Genomic DNA, 26,966 nt, shown 5'->3' on the forward strand with positions numbered 1-26,966 from the left:
GCACAGCCACTTTAATGATCAACACTGCCTTTAGAAAAGGCCAAACGAAAAATTAATCCTCAAATAGAAATGCTTTAACAGTGCAAATCACAACAGCTTCACCTTTTAATCTGAGGCCAAGCGGTGATTTCAGGTGTGTGCTGGCAACGCAGAAATAAGAACATCTGATAAGCGTGATTAAAACAGTTTCAAGATTAGGTGCTCATTCAAATGGAAAACCTGGCAAGGCTTTATCATCTCATTAGTTTTATTGCTCTGCAATACCGCTGGATTTAAATAAAGTTACCACCTGTTTTCCACCGAAGGATGCTTTCTACATTCATACAGAAAAGCAATGAGCAACAGCATCTGTTCTGCAAAGACATCTGCTAGTGAGCAAGGTGCGCTCCCATGTTTGTATCCGCAGGCATTGGAGAGGCACACGGGTAGGCGGGGGGGACCTGCCAGGCAGGCGGCTGTAAAGCGCTTGTCAAAAACCCGACAAATGCATTGCTGTGCTGAGCAGGATTACACCCGGTGAGTCTGAGAACACACAAGGTCACCACTTCATTTTTCCCATTAGCATATATAGTTCCCAGACAGCCTTATGAGAGAGGTCACGAGGAACGGTTTCACCAAAGATTGCTTCCATTGGATACCAGGTCTGACCGAGTTTCACATCCAGGGTCAGGTTATTCTGGAAAGAGTCTGCTGACATAACTCTGATGTAAAATGCACTATGGGAAGATGGAGTTAAGACACAGCTGGAAGAGAACAGTGACCAACAGGGCCGGTAGGAGCAACCTCCCCCTCTACTTTGAAGAGGAGCCTGCATTTTCCCGATTAATAGGAATCGGCGTAATCAGCCACATCTTCTCCTTGCCTCAGGAGGAACCTGAGCATTGCTGCAGCAGCTGGTGGAGGGAAGCGCTACTGCGACCTTAATGATGGGGCAGAGCCCCCTCGCTGCTGGGGTGTCCGAAGGAGCACACCTGGGAAGCTGTAATGGGTTTCCATAAAAGATTCCAGTGTGGAGGGAGGGTAACCACTGGTCTGATAGCTACCTGGAAAAGTCAAATATTTAAAAAATCATTACAGCAGAAATTGTAGTCAGCAAGCTCTGAATAGATCAATCTGTATAACTCACTCTCTGGCATGTAAGGGATAAAACCCCATGTTCTGAATTGAGGATAAACAGCACTTTGCTTAGCACCTAGGTTAAATAAACAATTATAAACCCCTAGAAAATAACATTGCAAAGCATGGGAAAAAAACCGTTGATGCAAGAGTTAAAAAAGCACTTTTTAAAAGGAAGCCTTTTTGTTAAAGAAGAATAAAACCCATCACCTTCCCCCTCCTGGCAGCTAATTAAGAAGAAAAAAGGCTCCTACGTGATTTCCTACGTGAAGGCACGCCTTTGGTTTAAATGATCCCCAGTGGCAGAAGAGCCACAGAGCGCTAGATAAAAGTAACTCCCCGCAAATATTCCTGCATCCATCACTGCCTAATAAACTCTGAATGAACTGTAAGAATGGCACCACAGATGATTTCATGAGGTGAAGGCATTTTATACCTCAGGGCTGCCTTTATACATTTTGTTTCTGTCAGCACATTCTCAGCTGTGGCAGTTATTGACGCTTGCTAGGTGTGAGTACACGTGCGAGTCTGAGGCCGTACGCGGACAACACCAAATGCACGGCTCCGCTGTGTCAAGTATAATTAAACTACTCTGCAGCTCTGCCGGTGTTTGGAGGATCATCAGCCCAGGGAATGAAGAGCAACCGGCTGACATCCATCCAATGCACACAGTCACACTGCTGGCTGAAAGGAAAAGGCCTCTCCGAAAGGGGAGGAAGAAAAAAGGTGGCCAGAGATGGAGGACCAAAGAATTTTTACTGAATGCTGATATATTATTTCCCTGAAAGAGTACAAGGCACGCCACTTTGAAAAAGCCTCTGGTATTAACTCTGGAAGGTCAGAGTACTCCTTTGTCTTCCCTATTACTGCAAACAGCAAAAGAAAATGTGAGCTATCATCTTGCCGGAGTGCACCACCATTTCTTTAAGACAGAAACCACATTTCTTCGCCACTTGTAACTGCTCCTTCTCCTAGATAATCTCGAAGGTATAAAGAGAAGCATTTGTAGTGCTTCTGCTCCTCCTCTTACACACGCAGAAACTATCTCTCCAGAGCAACCTCTACCTCAACCTCATTACTCATGGCATTTGGTCAGGGAAGAAATGGCATGAAAAGGGAAGACTCGCGAGCGGGAGCATCCCGTCTGCCGTGCCTGCCGCAGCGCTGCCTGCCATGCTTCCCGTGACCAGGGCCAAGGCCTCCGGCGGAAGCAATCCTACTGCTCTGCCACAGGGGCAAAACGCACTCAGCACATGAGAGAACACGGTATCACCTTTTCAAAGTAACGTAAAACGTGCGTTTTGTCACTGCAAGCACCCTGGCATTATTCTCCATGCTCCCAGGTCCCTCCTCCTATTTGTGAACATCTGCATTACGCTGGCAAACACCCAGCTGCAAAGCACTCTAGTGCTTTCACTGCTTCCTACGAAAGGCAGCGCTTCCAAGTTACAGGGCAAAAGCCTGGCGTTATCGAGGTTTACGAGTGAGTAGCCACAGGACGTGCTGGAGGGCTATTCTGTTTTCCTTCCTATGAGATCTCTAGGCATTTTGTGGAAGTGAACTAGTCTTCAATCTATTAAAGAAACCTCATGCTGAGTTTATTCTTTGTTACTGTCAGTAAGAAGGATATATTTGTTTCCATCAAATGCTCTGATTAAATGCAGTATCTACTCACAACTACTGTGATTTTGAACTATTTTAAATCTGTATGTCTTAAGCAGACAATATGCCGTTATAGAGGATAGATCTTGCTGTACTGATACCGTGGCAGTAAGACGCAAACTTTTTATTTGGCCATTGCATTGGTCCTCTTTCGAGGTGACTTGGACTTGTGTGAAAAGAGTACGAGAGGATTTAAAAACACAAGGCAAAAGGAGTCTGTCAACAGGGCAGTTATCTATATGAGCCACTAGAGGACAATGTAACCCAAATTATTAGTAAAATAATTGCTAATTAAACTTCACTGGTAATCAAGCACTGAACATTAAACTTGCAGGATAGAGCAATTGAGCCAGATGCTTTTACTAGGGCACTGCCTCAGGACTTTTTACATTTCCAGAGAGGATTCCCCTATGAACTACTGTATCTGTACAAACCAAATTAATCCAAGTGGTGGAGCTAACGATACATGAGCAATGTTTTAATGGCTGTAAATTATTTTCAATCCCAGCCACCAGCTGAACATGGTGCAATGGGTTAAATGGATCAGTGCCAAAAAAGAAGGAAAGGCCCTTTCTGTGAAACTACAGAAAACAAGAGAGTCCTTGTCAGCATTGCATCTAATTATACATGAACACTAATAGGGGAAGATGTCAGTCACATAGCTCAATGCATGTCTAATGAACCTACAGATAACAGAATAGACCATGAGAAATGAAGAACAGAAGGCTCAGTTGAGATAAAGTCAACTAAAGTCAAGTTCAGGTCACCTATCCGCTAGGACTTAGATAGGTACTTTTCATATATGAGAAGTGAAAGACATCTCTAGGTTTTACAGGGGCAAGGACCGTTTCTATGTAGTACAACCATCACTTCAATCCTGACAGGTCTCTGAGCATCAGTGGAATACACATATTAAATAATAAACTTTTGTACTTCTTACCAAAATTAAATGCAATGTATATGAATATATTATTCATTTTTGATTCAGCATAGACTTTTAAAACACTGTATTCCATAGGCTACACACAGAGCACATTGTGTGTGTAGACACATTGTAAGACATTGTGTAATATCAGATAATTGCAAGAGAGACAGTATTTTAAAATGAAAGAATGGAAATGTCTAATTTTGAAAATTATGAGAAAGCACTATGAAAAAATATACGATTCCTCCACAGCCATTTTTTTGTCAGAACACCCCTAGTGTTGCCCTTGTTACAGCCTTGTGTCCTATCAATATACCTAAGGAAAGCAAACTGGGTAAGGGACAGTGACCTGAAGCTGGGTATTCTCATCTCCAAGATGAGAAGTGAGCTCTGGTGGCTCTCGATTTCCTGCACTGTACAGCCACAAACTGAACTTTTCAGAAACTGGTGGTGTTTTGAAGCCTTCTCTTTAAAGTGAATGCAGTTCCATTGACTATTTTTGGTTCTCCCCTATCCTGGAATACATAAAGGGCTTTTTTTTATTTCTGGTTTTTGTCTACTGTTTCTTTGTCCCAAACAAAATTGGGGATCTAGTGTTTGGGCTTTTTCTCTACATTTTTTTCATACAAATTTTCATGAAAAGGTTTCAGGTCCTTACTGCAGTAAAATGTACTATTGTTCACACTGCAAAACAGCCTTGTGATCAGAATTCAATTGTATGCCCCAAACTACCCTGACTAAATCACTGCTTATCTGTTGGATTATGCAAGCCATAGCATGATGCTGTGTATAACTTTCTAATTTTCATAACTCATGAGTAAGAGAACAATAGAAAATTTATATACTTCCTATTTAATAGCATTGTATTATAGCTGATGCAGTATAAAATCCCATTCAATCTGATGACAGTTTTATTGCACCAGCAGTAAATTGAATGTAATAGAAAGTTTATGCTCAGACTAATATCCATGATCTCATGTGTTTGTTGACAAGTCTCACTGTAAATTTGTATGTCATGTTTACTTTACTGTGCAGAGGAAAATAAAAGGTGTATTTTTTATGAAGAACAAGAATAGGCATATCATAGAAAATAGAATTTAACTGGGGTTCAAATTTAATTACAAACGCACTAAGTTTGCATGGGGAAGCACTACCAGCACAATTTTGGCCAAAAACAGGTTTGGGACTTCCTTCAGGATCATTCCATCATAAAATTAACGCCACTTATAAATCATTTTGGCTGCTTTTTAAATATATTGTTTGTATCTACTTGGCAACATGCAAGTATAAATAAATTCATGAGAAATTAATGAGGAAAAACTAACCAAACCATAAAGTATCTTTGATTCATTACTTTCAGAATATACAGATATACCCTTAGAAACTGCAAAGCCCAATTATATCTCCTCTTTAGAAGCCTCTATTGTGAATTATGGGTACATTTTTTGTTTTCTGTAAACAATGGAAAATCTAATTCTGCATCATACAGAGAATTCTTCTCACCAGCACGATGTAGCAGGACACCAGGACACCACTGGAAAGCCACCCCTCCTCCTTTCTACTGATGGAAAAATCCAGAGGAAAATAATTCAAGGAAAAGACCCAGAAAGAGACTTGCCACGCCAGGGAGCACTGGCTGGTCTGCAGAGATACCCAGCTTGCCCTGGCAGGTCCTGAGTTTTCATTCCGAATGGATAAGGCAAGTTGAGAGAAGAGAGGACAAAAGGAGGAACAGAAGAGCAAGGACCATTTTCTTTTGTTTACCATCAACTGTTTTAAGTCCCCAAAGAAGGTCCTCTAGACTAGCCTTAAAGTTTCCCTTTCTCATATACAGGAATACTCACCTTGAACTGAAAGAATGACTTTTTCCATGTTTCCAGATATATTTAAAACCATAATGGGATTTTGTGGATGACCTAGTGTGATCTGGTCTGACCCTTCTGCAGAATTTGCAGCCCAAGCCTCCTGATTCATAGATGTAGATGCCTAGCTAAGCAGGGACGGAGCATCTCTTGCAGAACCATTGTTGCTTCCCTTCCAATATACAGATCTCTCTAGATCCCAAAATAAACTATTTCAAAGAGTCTTTCTCCTCATTGTTAAAAGTCTGCATCCTCCTTTTTAATCCGAATTTATCTGATCTCATCCTTCCAAAAGTTTCATTCAGGTGGCATTATTAGAGTTCATGATATTGTATCTGAACTAACCAGCTGTATTGGCATACTACTTTAAGAGCACGAATACAGCTCCTGTTGTCCAAAACCAGAAGCCACTAACTTTTGAAATTATGTACGATTCTGACATTCCTTTGCTTTTGATGTATCATTCATTGTCTCAAAACCAGAAAAAAAGCAGACATGCTATTGTGCACAAGATATTTTTGAAAATACATCTGTAGAATAATGTAAGTACCTATAATCTTTCCCTTCCATGGATTTACTTACAGAATGACAGCACTATTAAAGATAAGGACGGAAAAAGCCATATATTTGTTAGCTATAGCATATTGAATAGAAGCCAGATCAAGATAATGTATGTTTCAAGTTCCTTCACCAGCAATGGCTCTTAAATAAAGCATTTACAATACATCTAATAATTTAATCATCTGAAATGCTCAACGCATTGGAATCGTTAAATCTAAAGAAGTAAGGTGAATTTCTATCAAGGGCAATCAAATTGCCCATTTATGTAGTTATCACATAGTAGTTTGAAACCCATAATATTTAATGTTGTAAATCCTGCTACTTATAAATCCCTATAAAATATCTATTTTATTGACTTTCATATATAAGTATATATAAAAAGATAGAACTAAGGTATGTTCTGGTTGTTTCGGTATTAAGTTTTCCTGCTGAGTATCATGGTCACATAATATTATAATGACTTCTTTATAAACTGATATAAACTGATATAAACTACAAATCTCTAATCATACATAATCATCTGAAAAATTATGGTTTGATTTGACTGCATTTATAGCAATTAATGCGTTAGTATTAATGAATTAATTATATAATAATTATGTATTGAAATATTAATTATAATTAATTATAATTAATATTAGCACATTGTAACAAACACTGCTGTAGGAATATCTAACTAATTCCTTCAAAGGAAGTGAAACTTTACCAAAGTAAACGGTATTAAAACAGCCTGAGAGGAAATTCAGACGCCAGGGTTATAGTACAGTTCAGTTAATCTGACCCGTCTGCATATCTGCGGAATGACGTCATACATTAACATGCGATCATTGCAAATAGCAAAATATCAATTGGCTGGAAAAAGTTTTGCCATGAGAAGGACATTGTGGAAGTCATTTTGTTTAAACGTAAAACTCTGCTACTCATTTGTCTCCTGCAGCTCTAGTGGCATTAAACATTTCTAAGAAGTGGGAGGATTTATTTCTTAATACCACACTGACTGGGTAAAAGAAAGATGATGACACATCCGTGCCTTGGAGCAGGCTCATAACAACATCTTGCAAATGCAGCACTCTCCACGAAGAGTCTTCCCACAGTCCATTCAGGCCTATAGTGGCCTTCAAATTTCTCCAGGTACCAGTGGACAAAACCATGTCTGCCCAGGGGCCAGCCACAGCCCAAAGGCCAGTCCCACTCCCGTTTATGGAATCACAGAATCGTACAGCTTGGAAAAGACCTTTAAGATCATCGAGTCCAACCGTAAACCTAACACTGCCAAGTCCACCACTAAACCATGTCCCTAAACCACCACTAAACCATCCCTTTTCTCCAGACTAAACAACCCCGGTTCCCTCAGCTGCTCCTCACAGGACTTGCTCTCTAGACCCTTCACCAGCTTCCTCCATGCCACGTTGTTGCTGCCACCCCCCCAGTCCCGTTGCTGCGGGAGCAGGATGGGCTCCCCGGGACCCCCACGCTCCGGCTAGGGTGAAGATCACGGAGCAGGAACGTGCAGCCAGGGTCGGACAGGGCACTACCTCTCAACGTCACGCTTCAGCTGAAGTATTTTGGCCACATCCTCGTTATTCCCACTGCACTGAGTAGTGCCTGAGTAACAAACGCTCGAGACTGCACCCTCTGAAGTGGGGCTGTTGCCTACTCTACGTCTCCGATTATCCCATGGCCGACTGGGTACTATTATAAAGACACCAAACCCAAGTTGCTCTTGCCAGATTAGCTCAGGGAAAAAAAAAAGGGGGGGGGGGGGTGTCATCTGGGGCATTTTGGACTGAATGGCAATTTATTTTTTTTTTCCCCGATTACAACCTTTCCTATGAAGGTTGTCGCTTTCTATCCACAATATAAGAAGCCAACAGCAGTGATTCTACATGACAAAGCCTGAAGGCAGGCTTTTTGATGGAGGATCCACACAGGCCCTTTCAAGCTCATCAAGAAACCAAAAGCCGGTTTCAAAGCCTAACTGATCACTTGGGAGAGGCATCTGCCAGTTATACCTACCTCTTTGAGAGGCCATCTGTCAGGTGCAGAGAGCCAAATTTCCTTCTAGAAGAAAGGGGCACCGGCTAACCAACAAAAGAGAAATTGTGCTAACAGGGCGTGGGTCTGTGAGCAGTTTAAGCTCAGCAGTACCATAGCTGCTGCTCCCAGGTCCTGACCCTCCCTTGGGCCAGCGCTAGCTTTCACATCATCAGCCAGATCAGGGGCAGCAAGCCACCCCAGAAAACAAACAAACAAACAAAAAGTTAGTTTTAGTGGTATTTATACTCCCTGACACTGCTGACAGGGTGGACACACAGACACTGGTGCTAGCAGGAGGTAGGGAATAGGAGGACATGCCATTTCTATTTTGGATATGCTTGCTGCTCAGCAACAACTATATGATCTACTCCAAGTTCCAGAGGCAGAAACCCACCCCCATCGATGTAAACTGTAAAATATATACAGCCTCTAGCAGGACTAGGATTTCACTGTATGCATTGAAATGCTGAGGCACAGGGAGCAGTAAAGTGAATTCCTGAGGATGGAAAGGAGAAAAGAGAAAAGACACCAGAGCGCCTAAATAAGAGGAGTGAGCTTGACTATTTTAGCACACATTATGCTTGGTTGGTATGCAAAAATATGCCCCTGTTTATTGACTGCTTGCTTTTGCATTGCTTTCTGCTGCCTTACTTTAACTTTTGATGTCAGGATGGTTTCAGAGCTCCCTGTCGTAACGAGTCTCCGAGCGTGCCAGGCAGCGACTGCATTCTCCCATGTTCCAGGCACGGAGCTATGCTCCTTGTAAGCTTTCCATTCCCCATGGCAACTGCCTCCCCTCCTTAGAACTCAGAGCTATTTTAATTACAGCTCGCTGCTAGCTCAATCCTACCTTCCTTATATTCCTTATACCAGTAATCAAGCCGCGCTGTCGAGGGATGCACGTGCCGGGCCAGGGCTCTCAGCTCAGCCTCACCATCCTGCGCTGCGTTCCAATACTATCCAAGCTCTGCTTTTTTCAATCTGCATGCTGAGCCGATCTTTGGGCTTGTAAACACCAGCTAGATGTTGCAATATCGATGTCTGTGAGCAAGTGCCTCTGCCTTCTCCTGCTGTGGGAGGACCGTGCTGCAGGGCCGTGTTAGAGCTCAAGACGCTGAGAGCATGTCGACACACAGACCCAGGGCTGGGCAGCAGTACTAATAAATCTGGTCCCGGGGACAGTGCAGCTAAATTAGTAGGGGGCTGAGTTCAAATTAATCAGACATGTAATTAATCCTGACCCTCAGCTTACAAAAGATCATAAAAATCATAGAAAAATGGATCTCAAAGGGGCCCCCTGGCAGCATCTAGTCCATTCATCTTTCCCAGGATCGGAGCAACTACATCTATGTCATTCCTGGTATCTGTCTAAGCTCCTCTTAAACACTTCCAATGACAGATCCCATCACCTTTCCCAGAACCTTGTTTCCTGACTTCACTTTTGCCTTTGTCAGAAACCTCTTTTGAATGTCTAATCTGAACCCGAGTCTTTCACACTGCAAGAGGAAAACAGTATTTCTTCTCCTACCCACAAAAGGCAGGAAAATACACGCATCTGTTCCTCTCTGCAGGAGTCTTCCCTTTACCCACCGTACCCATCTTCAGCCGCCTCTCTCTCCTTTACAAACACAAGAGCACGTGAGAAGTCAGAATGCCAGACAGCTCCTGCCACAGAGCAAACTCCTTAGATGTCCTCGCATGAAATACAGCAGAAATGTAGGGAGATGGGCAATGATGACAACGGTAACTAGAAGTCGGGGGAAAAAGAATAGGAGACCCCAATTAACACTCTCTATTCCTTCTGGTACCCGGTTCCTCACAGTGAATTGGGAGAGGAGAAATATATTGAAAGAAACAAAGAAGAAACTGTTAATACTTTTTAGAAAGTAGCATGAATAAATAGCTAAAGGATACAAAGAAACTATTCACAGGTAAAAATCTATTTCAAGTAGTCATCTGCTGGGACCTTCTCTACTGGTACTGGGCTGCAGAGGAGCTGCGAGGGCTCAGCATCAAAGCAGCTCTGTAAGCCCATACCCATAGCAGAGCTCCCCTTGCCAAAATTATTGTTGCAGATCGCTAGCTGCAGAGGTGTTTTAAAAGCTCTTTATGAATCTGCACACCTCTCCCTCCCAATGACAACAGACTATTTCAAGTTCCCTTTGAAAAATATCAATACGGTATAAAAGGTTGCTAAGAAAGGAGCAGCAAGAAAGTTAAACTTTGGTAATTCTCCTTCTTCTCCGGAAGGACAGAGACACGGCATCTTTAAATAAACACATCTGTGCCACAAAATTCAAATGTTATCATGCGGCCAATTCTGTCATTATTAAGAGAGAGTATTTCCTCAAAGTCAGGAGTAATTTCAATAATTAAAATCCATGTAACATTACCCATCTGCTGCAAAAAAAAGCACGGCAGCGTTCTGCAGCTTATTTGACCTTGTGTGCAGTACACCCACTCACCCCCGCTTATTCTTCTGCAGCATGAACAGAAACATCAATTCAGAAAGCGGAGTTGATTAATATTAAAAAGATGAAAACGGCTTGATGACTAATGCCTTTTTTTCTCAAAGACTTAGCATTTTTATTTTAGGTAACATATTTGAGTGACTTAGGTGGCAAATACAGCCAAAGACAAGTACCTCATCTGTCTGTAAACTACATCCTTTAGGACTGAATTTTACACATAATTTTTATTCATTACAACACACATAGTGATTCATGAATATGAATGCCTATGTAGAAGATCGGATAATGTGAACTGCACTAAAGGTTGCTTGAATTTATTGATATGGACAGTGAAAATACCTGTACTCAGAAAGTGTCTCTGTAACCCTGTAGTACTCTTGGCTGTTCAATATAAATTGGTTTGAAACCTGATCTTGGCTTTTATAATCTGCCCTTTCCTTTGTTTATTTTAATACAGGCTGCATATTTCACAGATTTACTTACATATATATTACAGTCAACGTTAGTAATTTTTACATTGACAGTTTTCCATCTTGTCCTTAAAAGGCTGAGCAAACAAGATTCTCATTGCTTGGCACACAGGACAGAAATACAAATGTAATACGTGCCATAAGAACACAGCGCAAGGGCTGACTATTAATGCCATAATCTCTGGGAGAGTTACTCAAGCATGTTGCTCGTGGCAGCACAGCCTTAGAATTAAATTATTCTTTTGGAAATCAAATAAACACTGAATATTATTCACTGCCTGCAATACATCAAAACAGAAAAAAAAATTGCCATAAAATGCCATATTTACTCAGGGAGTAAAATATTAGTCAAGTTATGGGATTGCTTGACTTTGGATCTTAAAATAATGCTTAAATCTATTTTTTTCTATTCTCTTGTATTCCTCCTTAAAATCACAGCTGTTTTCCTTTCACCATTTGTTTCCACTGGACCTCCATCTAACTCATGATGGGTGTTGGTCTGACAACAGGAGCCTTCTGCTGAAACAGATTATTGAATTACTAATAAGATACGGTTAAAAGAACTGAACTGGGAACCCCCACAAAAACTTAAAACAGCCCTTTATTTACCTAAAGATAATATTCACTAAAGCACTGATAATTTTCTATCAACACCTATGGCATGAGGAGGACAGCATCTTATGGCAAACACCGAGTGATCTCGGTGATCGTTGGAGCACACGTGAGCAAAGGGACTCAGCAGCTCTTGAAGCTGTGCTGCAAAGTCCCACGTTCAGCAAGAGAGTGAAGCAGTTTCTTTGTCCTCGCTGAAGTTGTGCTCAAAGACCTTGACAAACAAAGAACTACTCTTTTTCCAGATTTATGGAAATCCAGAAAAACTCACCCACATGAAAAGTAGAGGGGAAAACATTTTTTCCAAAGACCTGTTCACCTAAGCCTTATCTATCTCAATATAAGTGCTTCCAAATTCTGAACTCAGCCTTTGCTCAAGCCTTCAAGCCTGCCAGTGACAGCTGGGCGAAACGGGGGTGCCAGACTGGCCACCCTGCCCGGCCCTGGCAGGCTCGGACACCCGGGGCAGATGCCGGCAGCATTACAGCCTCCCCATACGAGCCCTTGGCAGCGATGCCCCCAAGGTGCGAGGGCACCCATGTATAACGTTGGAGTGCTGGGCTGTAAATCTCCAGATACTGATAAGAAACTTCACTGTGGCAGTGAAAGATTGCAGTCCGAAGTCTTAATTGCCCCCTGTGCTTTCTAACATTCCAGCAGGTGACGGCTGATTGATAGTTCCTGCTCCCTTTGTTTTTTTCTGACCGATTTTTAATATAAAATATAATGAAACATTAGAGGACGGCTCCAAGCTCATTACAGTGTTCTTAAATTTCCTGCGTTTTTAAAGTACTCAACCAATGCCTTGGTGTAACATCATTACTAATGAAATCCAGTAACAGTTTCAGCAAATAACTATTTAAATGCAAGTTTTTCAGTTCTTATTCTGTTGTATGCCCACCGGCTTGATACAGCGGAACTGAATTCAGTTATACACTGCAAAAAAAGTGCAGCAGAATAATCAATCTAGTAAAATGACAGCCGTCCTCAGGGAGGAAAAACAACATCACAGTTGAACTAGGTCAGAATTCAGACAAGCAAGAGGAATAAGATGAGATTTATGAACTCCCCTTCATTAATTGATCAATATATTCCATGTCATATACCTACACAGTTGTGGACCATTCACAGGTTTTTCATCTTTGAAACATTGCTACCAGTGTCTATAGGGAAAGATGACTCCAACTGCTAACAATTCCTTGGGCTCTTAATTATTATACTGAGGTTTAGTTCACCCAGCATCTCAACCAGAGAATTGACTTTGCATCTTCCTGATCTTGTGTGCCTACATATATACATGGGACATGGGATATGCATCACACCTACACACTTGCACCATGCTCTTTGTGCAGTGTAACATAGGACATTGCCAAATACAATGGCAGAATGGAAAAAATCCCCCAAACAAAACTTCTGGTGTAACCACAACTTTTGGCAATGCACACCCCTGTCGGAGACTGCACACTTGTTTAATAGCCTCTACCTTTCAGCTTTGATCACATGGAAGTTTCTGTAGCACAGGTAATTTTTCTTCAGCTTGTATAGAGTGCAAATACCTCTTGGGAAAGACTGCAACTGTGAGCAGGAAAAATTAACCCTGCAGCCACATCTGTCTGTTCTTTGCCCTTATCCTGCCTCCACTGATGGAGGCTCCTTATGATCGAGTGGCCAAACTGCCCCGGTATGTGAGCCCAGTATATGAAATTAAAGTGCTACCCATTTTGATGTTCCAGAGTATGGGGGGCATTAGTTTGCAGCGGTTTGGTGTCTGCTGCAGGAGTGGCGTAGCTGCAGCAAGCACGGGGAAGAAAGCTGAGCTGCTTTAAGAAAAGAACATCGCCACTACGAATCAGAGATGTTAATTGTGTGGGAGGTACGAAGTCAAAATTCCTGGGTTTCCATAAAGTATGGATTCCTTTCTAGGTGCAATTCAAAGCCTCAAGTTAAAGTTGAAAATCCATTTCTGGCCTTGGTCCAGAGAAAGTAGGAACCATCGCTTTCCCTGTGGACCTTTCCAGCTATCATCACTAGATGGGAAGCTTTTGGATATAGCTCTCACATAGCAACAAAAGGTTGAATAAGACATCAGCCTCTGAATCCTAAATGTTTTTCCCCCATACTCCTGAGCCCCTCAGAGATCATGTTAGGTGAGTTTCAGGAGCATCTAGACAGAATTCAGATGTACTCTTTGTTTTTAGCCTACCACACTACGGTATCACAACTGCTTCTTCTGACAGGGCCTTTTTTTGCTTGCTCTTATAAGCAAATGTAGTGGAAAGCCTAAAGATTTTCCTCGGTCAGTCTGATTAAGGGACTGGAGCTGCTTTAGCACTATTCTTATGGGCTGCTGTTTGACCCTGACCAAGCTGGTGTTTTATTTAGAAACTGCTTTACTCACTAAATGACATACTTAAGAGTAGGCATGCCAGTTTCCTAACAGAGGAGACAGATTTCAAGCAAAAGTAAACATTCCTGTTCCAAATAGACTTTCATTTTCTTTCTTTTCATTCACTTGGAGTAGTGTTTGGGTGACCCAGAGAAAGCCCAGTGAATCTTTTCCAATCATTCTCCTCATATGTAAACACTGGACGGAAAGCTTCTCCTGCCCTGACTTGTTCTAAACTCAGCAATAAAAACATCCTGTCCTGCCTAATAACACCAGCAATTTGGACTTCCCAGAGATTTTTTTCTCTCCTCTACCATTTGTGGTCCTTCTTCTCCCCACTGAAGACTGCCAAGATGTTTTTTTCTTCTGCCCCTCCAAGCCTTGCTTCTTATTCCCTATTTCTCCAACAAGAAGCATGAGTGTGCTGAACTTGCAACAAATACTAATTTCTCTCAAATATCCGTCATATGAGTTAAGCAGGGGTTACTGAAAGACACACAAATGTGATGTATAATAGCTAAATTCAAAGTGGCAAGAAAAGAAAAAAAGATTGCTAATCTTGCAGGCTGCTCATTTGCCAAACTTCATCAACAAAGTGCATTAGTACCCCAGTGATGGCAAAGGTTTCAAGCTGTTTATTCACTAAAAAAGAAGAAAGTATCATACCCCAATGAGAAAAAACAGAAACAGAAACCAACAACAGCAGTCTATGGCACTGTGCTATCTGTCTCGTGGACACAGGGGCAGGCTGGTCCCTCTTTTTTCCCCTGAAGCCTTATGAACCAAAGTCCGTTTTTGGGGGGTTTTTTTAATAAATCAAAATTTTCTCCCAAGTTCTCCCTTCATTTTAAGACCATATTCTCATATTCATGGGAAAAAAACTAATTAAGAAAAACAAAACCAAACCAAACTATCATTTTGGAAAAGAAAACCCAACTGTCAGTAAAATAGTTGTGATATTCTTGGCTCTCAGTTTGCAAGGAGAGGCTGGGGAACCACCGTGCACATTTTGTCTCCACAGTCCAGACCCCCTAGGTGAAAATGTATATTTTAACATATATTAACTAGAATGTGTTAATTAGCCCATATTAAAAGCATACAATGGAGAAAGTCAGTCATAATATCCTTGCATGTTACCTGGCTGAGTTCAGCCTCATCAGGTGTTACCAACGTAGCATGTTAGCATGAGGATTTTAACACTTATCAGCTCATACCTGGAAAAAAAAAATCTTTTCTTTCTTTTATGTTTGAAAAGGCCCTGAATGTTTGCTTGAAATTAAGAATAGTAAGTCAAGGTTAGCTTGATTAATCACACCTGAATCTTATTTTTCTCCTACTACAGACCTACTTTCACACATTTTACTTAGGTATGTGGTAAGTAAAAACCACAGGCTGTGGTAAGAGATACCCCATGCCACAAGCTCTAGCAGCAGCTCCTTTCTCTTCTACAGAAATCCTAAGTCTGATCCAAATCCAGGGTAGTCAGGGGAAGAATCTGGATAGGAAACTTTAAAACACTGTCAGTTTGGTGAGCTTTGAATAGGATCCCACATTTCTGGCAAGCGTGGGACTGGAAGGGATAGGTGAGACAGTAGCATATTGCAAAACACACACCAGCCTGCGGCACAGCTGTTTTCTTGCAGTGGCCTTGAGGTCAAGCACCATCTCTCTGCCAGGCTCTGAGCAAAGACCAAAGGCTCCCCTTTTCCCAGCCCTGGGAAACGGCTCGGAGATGGAGCTCCTTCTGACTGTACCATGTATTTCACCACACCAAAACTGGTGGTGATTGTGCATTGCGCTGATAAGGAGGACAGTCGAGGCTCTGGATAAAGCATCTCCTGGCTCAGGACGGCCCTTTGAAAACACTGAAAAGCCCCAGTACTTGTTTCAGACAGGAACTCTTCTTTGTTTTCAAAGGTGAAAGGGGACTGCTTTATATAAGGCAGTCTCCATTAATATGGGCTTTCACGGGAGAACAAAGGCCAATGATGCAATTTTTCCTGCTTAGAATCTCAATTAGAAACTTGGATTTAGCACCAGTACACAGCTTCCTGAGTAACTGGGAAATGGAAGAGAAGAGTTGATGCAGAAGAAGGAATTTCTGAAAGTGAAAAAACCTTTCTTTAAAGAGAAAGACATTTGTAATACCCTATAATTTAATAGCAAACCAAAAAGGATGGTAAGTTCTTTAAACACTCCATCAAGGAAAACGCAGAACGTTGCTAGTACTGTCTGTGTCTGAGCACACAAAATAGATGCGAAAGCAAGCTGCTACGTGACAGAGTCTGGGCCTTCTTTTGCAAGATATAAAGAACGCCCCAACAGATTCATACTAGCACTGTTAAAAGCTATTTAAGAGCACTGGAAAAAAGATTACAATATTTGAACCTTGGATAGGGAAAAGAGTATATTTCAGTTAGCGTTGTAGGTACGAGAATCCCAGGAATTTCTGAGCAACACAAACTTCCTCCATCATCTCACACAGATCACCAAGAGTCGAAGGAACCAACGCATGCAAGAAGGCAGCCAGTTATTAAAATCTGGGATCTCAGCCTCTCTGCCTCAACTTTCCCATTAGGGAAAAAAACCTCATTGAATTATAGTAAATTTGTACAAATTATACACCTTAAGAACTTAGAGCACAGTTAAAACACAGTGCAAAAATTTTATTACCAAGTAAAACAATACATGCATTTATATAGAGAGGTAGTAAATTTGCAAAACATGTCTTTTTTTTTTTTTTTTAAGAAGTCTTATTGCAAACAGAATTTATTTCCATAGTATTTTATCTCTCATATGAGTAAGATTCATGTGCGCTATAAGAACAGAGTGGTTAAATTATCTCACCAAGTATGCAGGGAGCTGAACAGATGGCAGCACCACTGAGGTAGCAACAGGAATATCTAGTCCTCGCTTATCCAGATGATCTTTATCATTTCCATAACATTAGAAAATGACTCACCTATGAAATACAATGTTCTGAGGATGAGGCAGAAAATTTCCTTTTTTTTTTTCCCCCTGAATTGGAAGATTATGGACTGTCTAGACATCAGCATTATACTGTTAGTAGTTCTAAAAGGAAATCACATACAGAGATACCCCATTTCTGCTAATTTGTGGGCTTTCTTTTTTAAAGACCACTTATTCGACAGACAACATTTATTCAGAATGTACGTGAACTACGTGCTGTCTGCTGGTAGCTGCCTCGGGTTATTTTGTTTCTTTGTAGGGGGGGTGGGGTGGTAAGATTATCTTGAACTGCACATACACCTTTATCTTGCCCATTCGGAAGACTGGTTTAGAACATGATTAGTGTACCCAGCCAAAACACGCATGACAGCATTTATAGGGAGTCAATCCCTTACCCACAGAAGGCAAACCATGGTTGGTTTGAGGCATTTTTGAATTTATACAGTCATATGAAACACACAGGGGGAACAAATGCCTTGGTTGTAGCAAGAAACAAAGCTTCCTTCTTCCTGCTTATTTATCCCATCCTGCCATATGTTCCAAAGCAAAGGAGAAAGGTCTTAATTACAGGAGTTACTGGAGTACTTCCCTGCCTAAAGAGCAGAGCCTTTTCAGAAAAAGAATCGGTTTTATCACTATTTCCATTAACAGCTAGAGCTCACAAATGAGTTAAGGGCAGCATTGCACATGGAGACCAAGAAAATTAGCTCAGTTGTACTAAATGGAAGAGAGCAGTGTGGAGTCTGTGTTTAGGGTTTGTCTAGGATTATTTTTCTTCGACTTAGCATGCCAGTATGCAAATTCTTAAACAGCAACGTTTAGCAATTTTTAGTAGCAATTTGCAGACAATGAGGCAAATATATACTGGATATAGTTCAGCTGAAGTCAACGGTGATGCATTAGGGAATAACTTTGGCCAAGGTCTATAAACATACTATGCAGACAAACAGGTCTTTGATGCCTCTTGATATCTAGATGAGACCGGTTCCGGGGGAAAAAAAAAAGAAAGAAAGAAAGAAAAAGAAAAAACACAGCACTTTAGGTCTCAGAAACTTGTCCCTCACATAAGCAATTGAAAAGAGCAAGTCAAATTAGGCCACGGACTGGAACGGAGCTTCTAAAGTCTGATCTGGCATCAGGTAAGATGCTTCTTGTAGCCAGCTGTCTGTACCTTACAGAAAAAAAGCCTCCCAGGGTAACTCTTGCAGCATAAGAAGGTTGGAAATGTTCTCTGTGTTGCAGAACTTTACTCCAACGCAAATCTTGCATTATCTTTTTCACAGTAACTAAGAGGTTTAATGTCCTTGAATCAGGGCAAGTGCAAAAAGCTGAGGGATGTGACTTTTCTATGATGGGACAGTGCTGGAGAGTATAACCACTGCAGTCCTTGAATCTTATAAGGGATTTCTTAACTTAGTTGAAGATGCAATACATGCCTGAGTTTGCCTTCAGGCTATTTTTACACTGAGGATAGTCAAAATGCATGTCTCTGGCCTAAGTAAGGCACAAAATTATTAAATGTATAAGGCTACTGAAAGTCGATAATGCACAGGTAAGGAAGGAACACAGTCCTTCTGGAAGGTGACACATGGAAAAGATGTTTGCGTACACAAGAGAAGACATATCTGCAGTTCTCCCTTTACTCAGAACTAAGAGTGAATGAGATCTGCAAGAGCCATTTCCTGGCTGAAAAAACCCCAAACTGGTGGTATCTGCTCTGGATGGTTTTTTTTCCTTATTAGCTCTTCTTCAAACACAAACACCAATCCTACTTACCTTACACAGCAGTGATCTTGGCAAACAAACAAAAGCCTACCAAGCCATCAACCCAGAGACAAGCGCACTTGTGCAAGGCCCAGATACAACGCCTTAATGTTCATTATCTTAACCAGGGAAGATGCTTTATTAGTGCTTTGGTTGTTCTTTCATATCCATGTCCCCTCATAACTCGACTGCTGCCCTGCTTATCCGCTCCCAGAAAAGCCACGCTGGAGCCACAGGAAATGCATCCGTCTCCTCTGGGAGAAAAATCCTCTTCAAATAAGCCGCGAGTGCTATCGCTAGCTGCCAGCCAGCTACCCAGCAGCATGGGAAACCTCCGCTAGGACCACATTTATTGCAGTCGGTGCCCTCCGAAAGCCCAGCCATGCACAAGGGAGCTCAGCACACACCCAGACACATCTCCGTCATCGCTTTTAAACCTCCCAGTACAACTACATCTTAAATCTGGCTGGATTTAAGCGAAGGGGTAGGATGTGGCTTGGCCTGTGCAACAATAATATGGGATAAATAATTTGTTTTAAAGGAAGTCCGAGGCCTCTTTTGAAAAAAATTAAGTACGTAAACATAGAAAAATGCTCACCTTGGGTAAACTAGCTCTGCTATTAAAAGAATTTGTCTATTCTTTATCTATTCTGCGTAACGTAACAAAATTCTTTAAATAAATGACATTTTTATTTTCCAGTGAAGCTTTTCACTCCGAGGTACGTGAAAATGCAAGGTACCGGTACCGCACGGACTTGCTGTTCAGCTGGCCACCTGCAAGGACAGGGTACCACCACGCACACCAGCAAAGCTGCAGCAGGGGGGGAAAGGTGGGGGAGAGGGAGAGACTTCATACTACAGGTGCACTTTGCTGAAGGGCCAAATTAGTGCTTTAGTGCTTGTTGTTATTTTCTAAAAGAAAAGCAGAGAAAACTCTAGGAAAATACCAAATAAATAATAATAATAAAGAAAATCTGTGTTGTGAAGAACATGAAAGTTGTTCCCAAAACAACCAAAAGCAAAAGGTCTACTTCACATACAACCTTTCTCAGACCAAATTATTTTTCCCCACCCTTGCTTGAACAATAATAAGCTATCAAGTCTGTGCAATAAAACCCCATGCTATAAAGTGAAAATTACAGCAACAACAAAAAAAAATCTGAATCCAACTGGAGAACAGCATAGCTGAAAACAGAGGTTCCATCTGTGTATTCACGAGAAGCGGCGGCAGTAAATCACGTTTAGAAGTTAACCCCGATCACGCTGAAATAATGAAGGTTTCTAATGGATTACAGATGGGAGTTGGAAAGCAGAAAGCCAGAGGAGGAGAAGGCACAGGGCTCTGCACTCCAACAGCCCCTGAGTTATGTGCTTCAGTGGAGGAAGTGACATGTGTTTATTTTACTTTACTGTTGTTTTCATAACCCATTGTACCACACCATTGAATGACACCATTATAGGGCCTGAACTGTTTTTCAGCTGCAGCACTAGCTTTAAAAATAACTTGACCTTCCAGACCTCAGATGGGAACGATGCTTAGAGCTGTCTCCACTACTTCAAGGCACAACTAAGAGGGAAGTTTTCTTATAAAGCCCAGCATAAAAAACTATTAAACAAAAATAGTTTGGCCGAGTGCCAGCGAGGGCACTCGGCCTGTGTCTCCGAGATGTGTGGGGTACACTGGGGCACAGCCGAAGTCGAGCGGAGTTGAGCCAGGGGATACTGAGGCAATAGGAGCCCAGAGCGAAACGCCAGGGAAACGCCTCAAAGCACGCAAGGGGAGTTCTTCTATGAAGGGGACACGGACGACAGCCCAGCTGAAGTGCCTCTACACCAATGCACGCAGCATGGGCAACAAGCAGGAGGAGTTGGAAGCCATTGTACATCAGGAAAACTATGATATGGTGGCCACCACGGAAATGTGGTGGGATGACTCGCACAACTGGAGCGCGGCGATGGATGGCTATAAACTCTTCAGGAGGGATAGGCGAGGCAGGAGAGGTGGTGGGGTAGCCCTATACGTCAGGGAGTGTCTGGATAGTTTAGAGCTCGATGATGGTGACGATAGGGTGGAGTGTCTATGGGTAAGAATCAGGGGGAGGGCCAACAAGGCAGATATTGTGGTGGGAGTCTGTTACAGACCACCCAACCAGGATGAGGAGACAGATGAACTATTCTATAAGCAGCAACTATAAGCCTCATGATCACTAACCCTTGTTCTTGCGGGGGACTTCAACCTGCCGGATGTCTGCTGGAAATACAATTCAGCAGAGAGGAAACAGTCTAGGAGGTTCCTGGAGCGTGTGGCAGATAACTTCCTGACACAGCTGGTGAGGGAGCCAACGAGGGAAGGTGCCCCACTGGACCTCTTGTTCACCAACAGAGAAGGACTTGTGAGCGATGTGATGGCTGGAGGCTGTCTTGGGCAGAGTAATCATGAAATGATAGTTTTTGATACGTGGAGAAGCAGCGAGGGGGGTCAGCGAAACTGCCACCTTAGACTTCTGGAGGGCGGACTTCGGCCTGGTTGAGAGAGTCCCCTGGGAGGCAGCCCTAAAGGGCAAAAGAGTCCAGGAAGGCTGGGCATTCTTTAAGGAGGAAGTCCTAAAGGCACAAGAGCGGGCTGTCCCCAGGTGCCGAAAGACGAGCAGGTGGGGAAGAAGACCAGCCTGGCTGAAGAGAGAGCTTTGGTTAGAACTCAGGAAAAAGAGGAGGGTCTACGACCTCTGGAAGAAGGGGCAGGCAAGTCAGGAGGACTACAAAGGTGTAGCGAGGTTGTGCAGGGAGAAAATTAGAAGGGCCAAAGCCGAGCTAGAGCTCAATCTGGCTGCTGCTGTAAAAGACAACAAAAAACACTTCTTCAAATACATTAGCAGCAAAAGGAGAGCTAAGGAGAATCTCCAGCCCCTAGTAGACGGGGGAGGGAACACAGTGACCAAGGATGAGGAAAAGGCTGAGGTACTTAATGCCTTCTTTGCCTCAGTCTTTAATAGTAGGGCCAATTGTTCTCTGGGTACCCAGCCCCCGGAGTTGGAAGATAGGGATGGGGACCAGAATGGAGCCCCCATAATCCAGGGGGAAATGGTGAGTGACCTGCTGCACCACTTAGACACTCACAAGTCTATGGGGCCTGATGAGATCCACCCGAGAGTACTGAAGGAACTGGCAGAAGTGCTCACCAAGCCCCCTTCCATCATTTACCAGCAGTCCTGGCTAACTGGGGAGGTCCCTGCTGACTGGAGATTAGCGAATGTGACGCCCATCTACAAGAAGGGCCGGAAGGAGGACCCACTACAGGCCTGTCAGCCTGACCTCGGTGCCGGGGAAGCTGATGGAGCAGATCATCCTGAGTGCCATCACGCGGCATGTAGAAGATAACCAAGGGATCAAGCCCAGCCAGCATGGGTTCAGGAAAGGCAGGTCCTGCTTGACCAACCTGATCTCCTTCTACGACAAGGTGACCCACCTAGTAGATAAGGGGAAGGCTGTGGATGTTGTCTATCTAGACTTCAGTAAAGCCTTTGACACCATTTCCCACAGCATTCTCCTGGAGAAACCGGCTGCTCATGGCTTGGACGGGTGTACTCTTCGCTGGGTAAAGAACTGGCTGGATGGCCAGGCCCAAAGAGTGGTGGTGAATGGAGTTTACTCCAGTTGGCGGCCGGTCACAAGCGGTGTTCCCCAGGGCTCGGTGTTGGGGCCAGTCCTGTTTAAGATCTTTATCAATGATCTGGACGAAGGGATCAAGTGCACTCTCAGTAAGTTTGCAGATGACACCAAGTTGTGTGGGAGTGTTGATCTGCTTGAGGGTAAGAAGGCTCTGCAGAGGGACCTGGACAGGCTGGATCGATGGGCTGAGGTCAATTGTATGAGGTTTAACAAGGCCAAGTGCCAAGGTCCTGCACTTGGGTCACAACAACCCATGCAACGCTACAGGCTTGGGGAAGAGTGGCTGGAAAGCTGCCTGGCAGAGAAGGACCTGGGAGTGTTGGTCGACAGCCGCCTGAATATGAGCCAGCAGTGTGCCCAGGTAGCCAAGAAAGCCAATGGCATCCTGGCTTGTATCAAAAATAGCGTGGCTAGCAGGAGTAGGGAAGTGATCGTGCCCCTGTACTTGGCACTGGTGAGGCCGCACCTTGAATACTGTGTTCAGTTTTGGGTCCCTCACTACAAGAGAGACATTGAGGTGCTGGAGCGTGTCCAGAGAAGGGCAACGAAGCTGGTGAAGGGTCTGGAGCACAAGTCTGATGAGGAGCGGCTGAGGGAGCTGGGACTGTTTAGCCTGGAGAAGAGGAGGCTGAGAGGAGACCTTATGGCTCTCCACAACTACCTGAAAGGAGGTTGTAGAGAGGTGGGGGTCGGTCTTTGCTCCCAGGTAACAAGTGATAGGACAAGAGGAAATGGTCTCAAGTTGCGCCAGGGGAGGTTTAGACTGGATATTAGGAAATTTTTCTTCACTGAAAGGGTTATCAAGCACTGGAACAGGCTGCCCAGGGAAGTGGTTGAGTCGCCATCCCTGGAAGTATTTAGAAGATGTTTGGACGAGGTGGTTAGGGACATGGCATAGTGGTGGTCTTGGTAGTGTTAGGTTTACAGTTGGACTCGATGATCTTAAAGGTCTCTTCCAACCTATACGATTCTGTGATTCTGTGATTCTGTAAAAATGCTTAAATACATGTGAAAAAAACTGACTGTGTTTTTTAGAGTTTCAGTAATAAGACAAGCCTTGATATTTCAAACATTGTAAGATGTAGGATTCTTATACCAGAATTTTGCTGCAGTGGTGGGCAGGAAAGAAATAGTCAAGGCTAAATTTCCTTAAGTAGCAGCATGTAATACAGAAGAAACCAGCCTATTTTGGTTTTATTGTCCTGGGCTTGCTTACAACCCCCCGGGGAAAAGGTCAGTGCAACATGATATGAAAAACACAATGATAATCCAGTCTGCATTTGGTTCTTGATGGAAAGAAAGATTATCTCTCCAATCCACTCTAAGTTATTGCCATGATTTTTAATGAAAAGACAACAGGGCTGAAAACAATCTCCAATAAATTTGCTACCTTTGGAAGCAAGGAGCTTTCCAGCTTTAGTCAAAGAACAAAATTTTTGCTAACTATCCTACCTTTAAATAGACGGTCATGGCTCTTCCTGCCTCAGGGCACAAAATTACAGAGGCTGTAGTACTGGTTACTCTGACTATGCAAAGAATCAATATCTCTGATATTTCTGAGTTCAGCTAAGAATAAAAATGTAGAGTGCGTTAAGGGAACTTCAGAGTTTCAGTTTGTAACATGCATTTATTGGGTCTGAAAAGGAAATATGGTTCCCCAAAGTAAATGGGTATAAAAGAATGATTAATCCACATAGATGTTGCTGAAGCTGAGCTGGCAGTTGGTTCGCCTTGCCTTTGTGATTGCTGCAGTGTGAAGCTAGGTAATAATATTCATTGAATTCCTGCAAACCAGTCCTCAGCTCACCCAGGCGATTCATAGCCTGAATTCAGCAGGAGGCGGGTGGTGTAGCTGCCCTGTGTTAGAGCTAACCATACAAGAAGAGTTTATTACTATTGATAACATGCTAAAAGGAGGAGGATTTTCTAAACAGAAATGCCAGCAGGGTTGTAAGTTTCTTATTTTAAGTTTCCAGACCCACATAGGTTGTTTTTTTCCTTCCCAATGCTCTAAAACTTTTTCATTTTTTAAACTTCAGAACATGCACTGTCATTATTTCTTTCCCTTGAAGATGTTAATACAATTTCAAGTAGACTAACAACATAATAGTTCGTTTTAAAATCTATTAGCAATTTAACGTTCAATTTCATTTATAGCCCATAGAGTGATTTATTTTAAAACAGAGTTATGGCTCTGGTGTATAACTCAATCTTATAACAAATCTGGTGAAAAAAAAATTATGTAGTCAGCTTAGGAGGAAGAGTCATTCATAACTTTTAGAGGGCAAGAAAAGTGGTAATGGAAAATTCATAACTGGCTTTTTAAAAGCATTTACAAAGGATAAAAACATAAAACAATGTAAAAATCTAATACATGAAAGCTGTCAAGGGACTGACTTCAAATCATCACTCATTTACAGAGTGTGGGCAAACCAAGCTGTATAAAAACCAGCTGTACCTCCTAGCCTCCAAAACAAAAATATTCCGATGATGTCTCAAAGATCTGCAATAAAATGAATGTCAAAACCACACTAATCACATAAATCTACATCTATAGCTATTTCTTACCTGCTTAACAACTTACTGCACAGTAAAATGCTTATTGGAATTGCTGCCAAAACAAGGTGAGCACCAGTTCTACAGAATGCCTATGAACGTGTCTGAAAACATCATGAATAAGCCTACCCACAGGCTTTCTTGGACACCTTTTATGTTTCTGCTTCAAAACATGCTTAGATGTCTTTGTGAATTGGAACTTCTTTTCTGACATCTTGCAAAGGGGTCTGCAGATTCAGTCTTTCTTCCTCATTGCGTTTGAAGTCTTGGACAACAAACCAAGGCCATCCTTTTTCTCTCAGATTTCTGGAGCAAACCAAGGCAGAATCACTTTATGGAACCTTGTTGCCGACTTGTATAGGCCAAAATATTCAATTTCTCTAATTAATATATTCCTAGTTACTTGACAACCAACCCCTGTCTATACCTATTGGTTAGATTTTTTACTTTTTCTTCCCTGTTTTTCTTATTTGTCTTGAGCTCTCTGCATGCCTCATTTGAGCAGGGCAGTTAGTCACTGCGCATGAAACACCACTTGCGAGAAGCTCTTTGGGAAAGAATCACTTTCCTTTCTCCACATTGGCCAGAATTTTGCCATTTCAATCAAGTACAGCTACTAAGCACAGAACCAGAAACTGGTATCTTCTCACCGCTGTTGTGTTGCCACTTCCATTGGGAAACTGAGACCGAAGGGAATACGAGCAACAAATGTAAACTACCCCGTACCATTAGCCAAAACTCACAGTATTGCATTTGCCTTTGCATCCCATTTTCGTGACTAGGTATGCCGGACTGATGGGAAATGGCCCATTTTTAACCCATCTCACTCTGAAGCTGACACTGTAATGCCACAGCGATTCTTCACGTATAGTTCACAGCCAGCATCAGAACAGACATCCTGACTGTTTCACTGAAGTGAAAATCACATATCTATGATGATGCCCTCAAGGTACATTTGGCTGAAAGAGCCAACGTACTGTGCTTCGGAAGGAGAGGAAAAGGCTACACAGGCAGAATGAATGAGCAGCGAAGACAAAAATTGCATTCATATCTAGTCCTACCTATTTGATGGGGTTTTTGGAACAATAATGTCACAGGAGCAGACAAGCTCTGATTATGTATGAGCATCTGCACGTACACATCTAAAACATTTGCCAGCAAAAGTGCATTTCTCTCAATCCTGAAGCTTAAAAGTGGATTTGACCATCACAATGAAAGGGTGATAACACTGTCTGACCTCTGCCTGACTCGCTGCCCTCCTCCTGGATGCTGACTGGCACTGACTGTTGAGAAAAACTAAAAATAACCAGCTTGTCTCATATATTGTAATAAGGGCAAAGCGAGAAAAAGAGGTGGCATATTTGAATTTCTTGTTGTTCACCCTCCTGTCATCTTCCTCTTATATTTTTTCCCTTGAGAACAGAGTTTGTTGCAGAAAGCACAATTAGCACGGATGATGGGAGCCAAGAACTTAGTAATGATTTCATACCAGTGCCAAACTGGTAATGAGTTTGGGGTTTTGAGGCAGAAGAGGGAATTGAACAGGAGAGCCTACTCCACAGAGGACCATACTTAAGGATGGCGTCACATTGCCACACAGAGCAGACTTCAGTTTTCGAAGGTGTAGGCTGAATGAATCCAAATGAGAAGATGCCATCAAATATATAAACAGAAATATAAACCCCAAAGATGTTTTCTTTTCTCATATTTTTCAGGGTTTCATAGGTTTTGCTTCTATGTGATGTTTTTCTTTTTATTTGTTTGGTGGGGTTTTTTTGCCAAGGAAATTTTTACTAGTTGCTAACTATCCAAAGGCATGTATCAGATGAGTCATGCTCAGTCTCACTCTGATTGCACCTAACAAATCATCCACATCTGGGGTCAGGTCACCAGCGATGCTCTGTG

General features: G+C 42.5%; 1 protein-coding gene across 9 annotated transcripts in view; it reads right to left on the bottom strand.

Annotated features, from left to right (window-relative positions):
* The window catches only part of BICD1 (BICD cargo adaptor 1), a 278,157-nt gene that overhangs the window by 140,926 nt on the left and 110,265 nt on the right, over positions 1-26,966 (bottom strand). The gene's annotated exons all lie outside the window — the stretch shown is intronic.

This window comes from Mycteria americana, chromosome 1, assembly GCF_035582795.1.
Source record: "Mycteria americana isolate JAX WOST 10 ecotype Jacksonville Zoo and Gardens chromosome 1, USCA_MyAme_1.0, whole genome shotgun sequence".
Taxonomy (NCBI): domain Eukaryota; kingdom Metazoa; phylum Chordata; class Aves; order Ciconiiformes; family Ciconiidae; genus Mycteria; species Mycteria americana.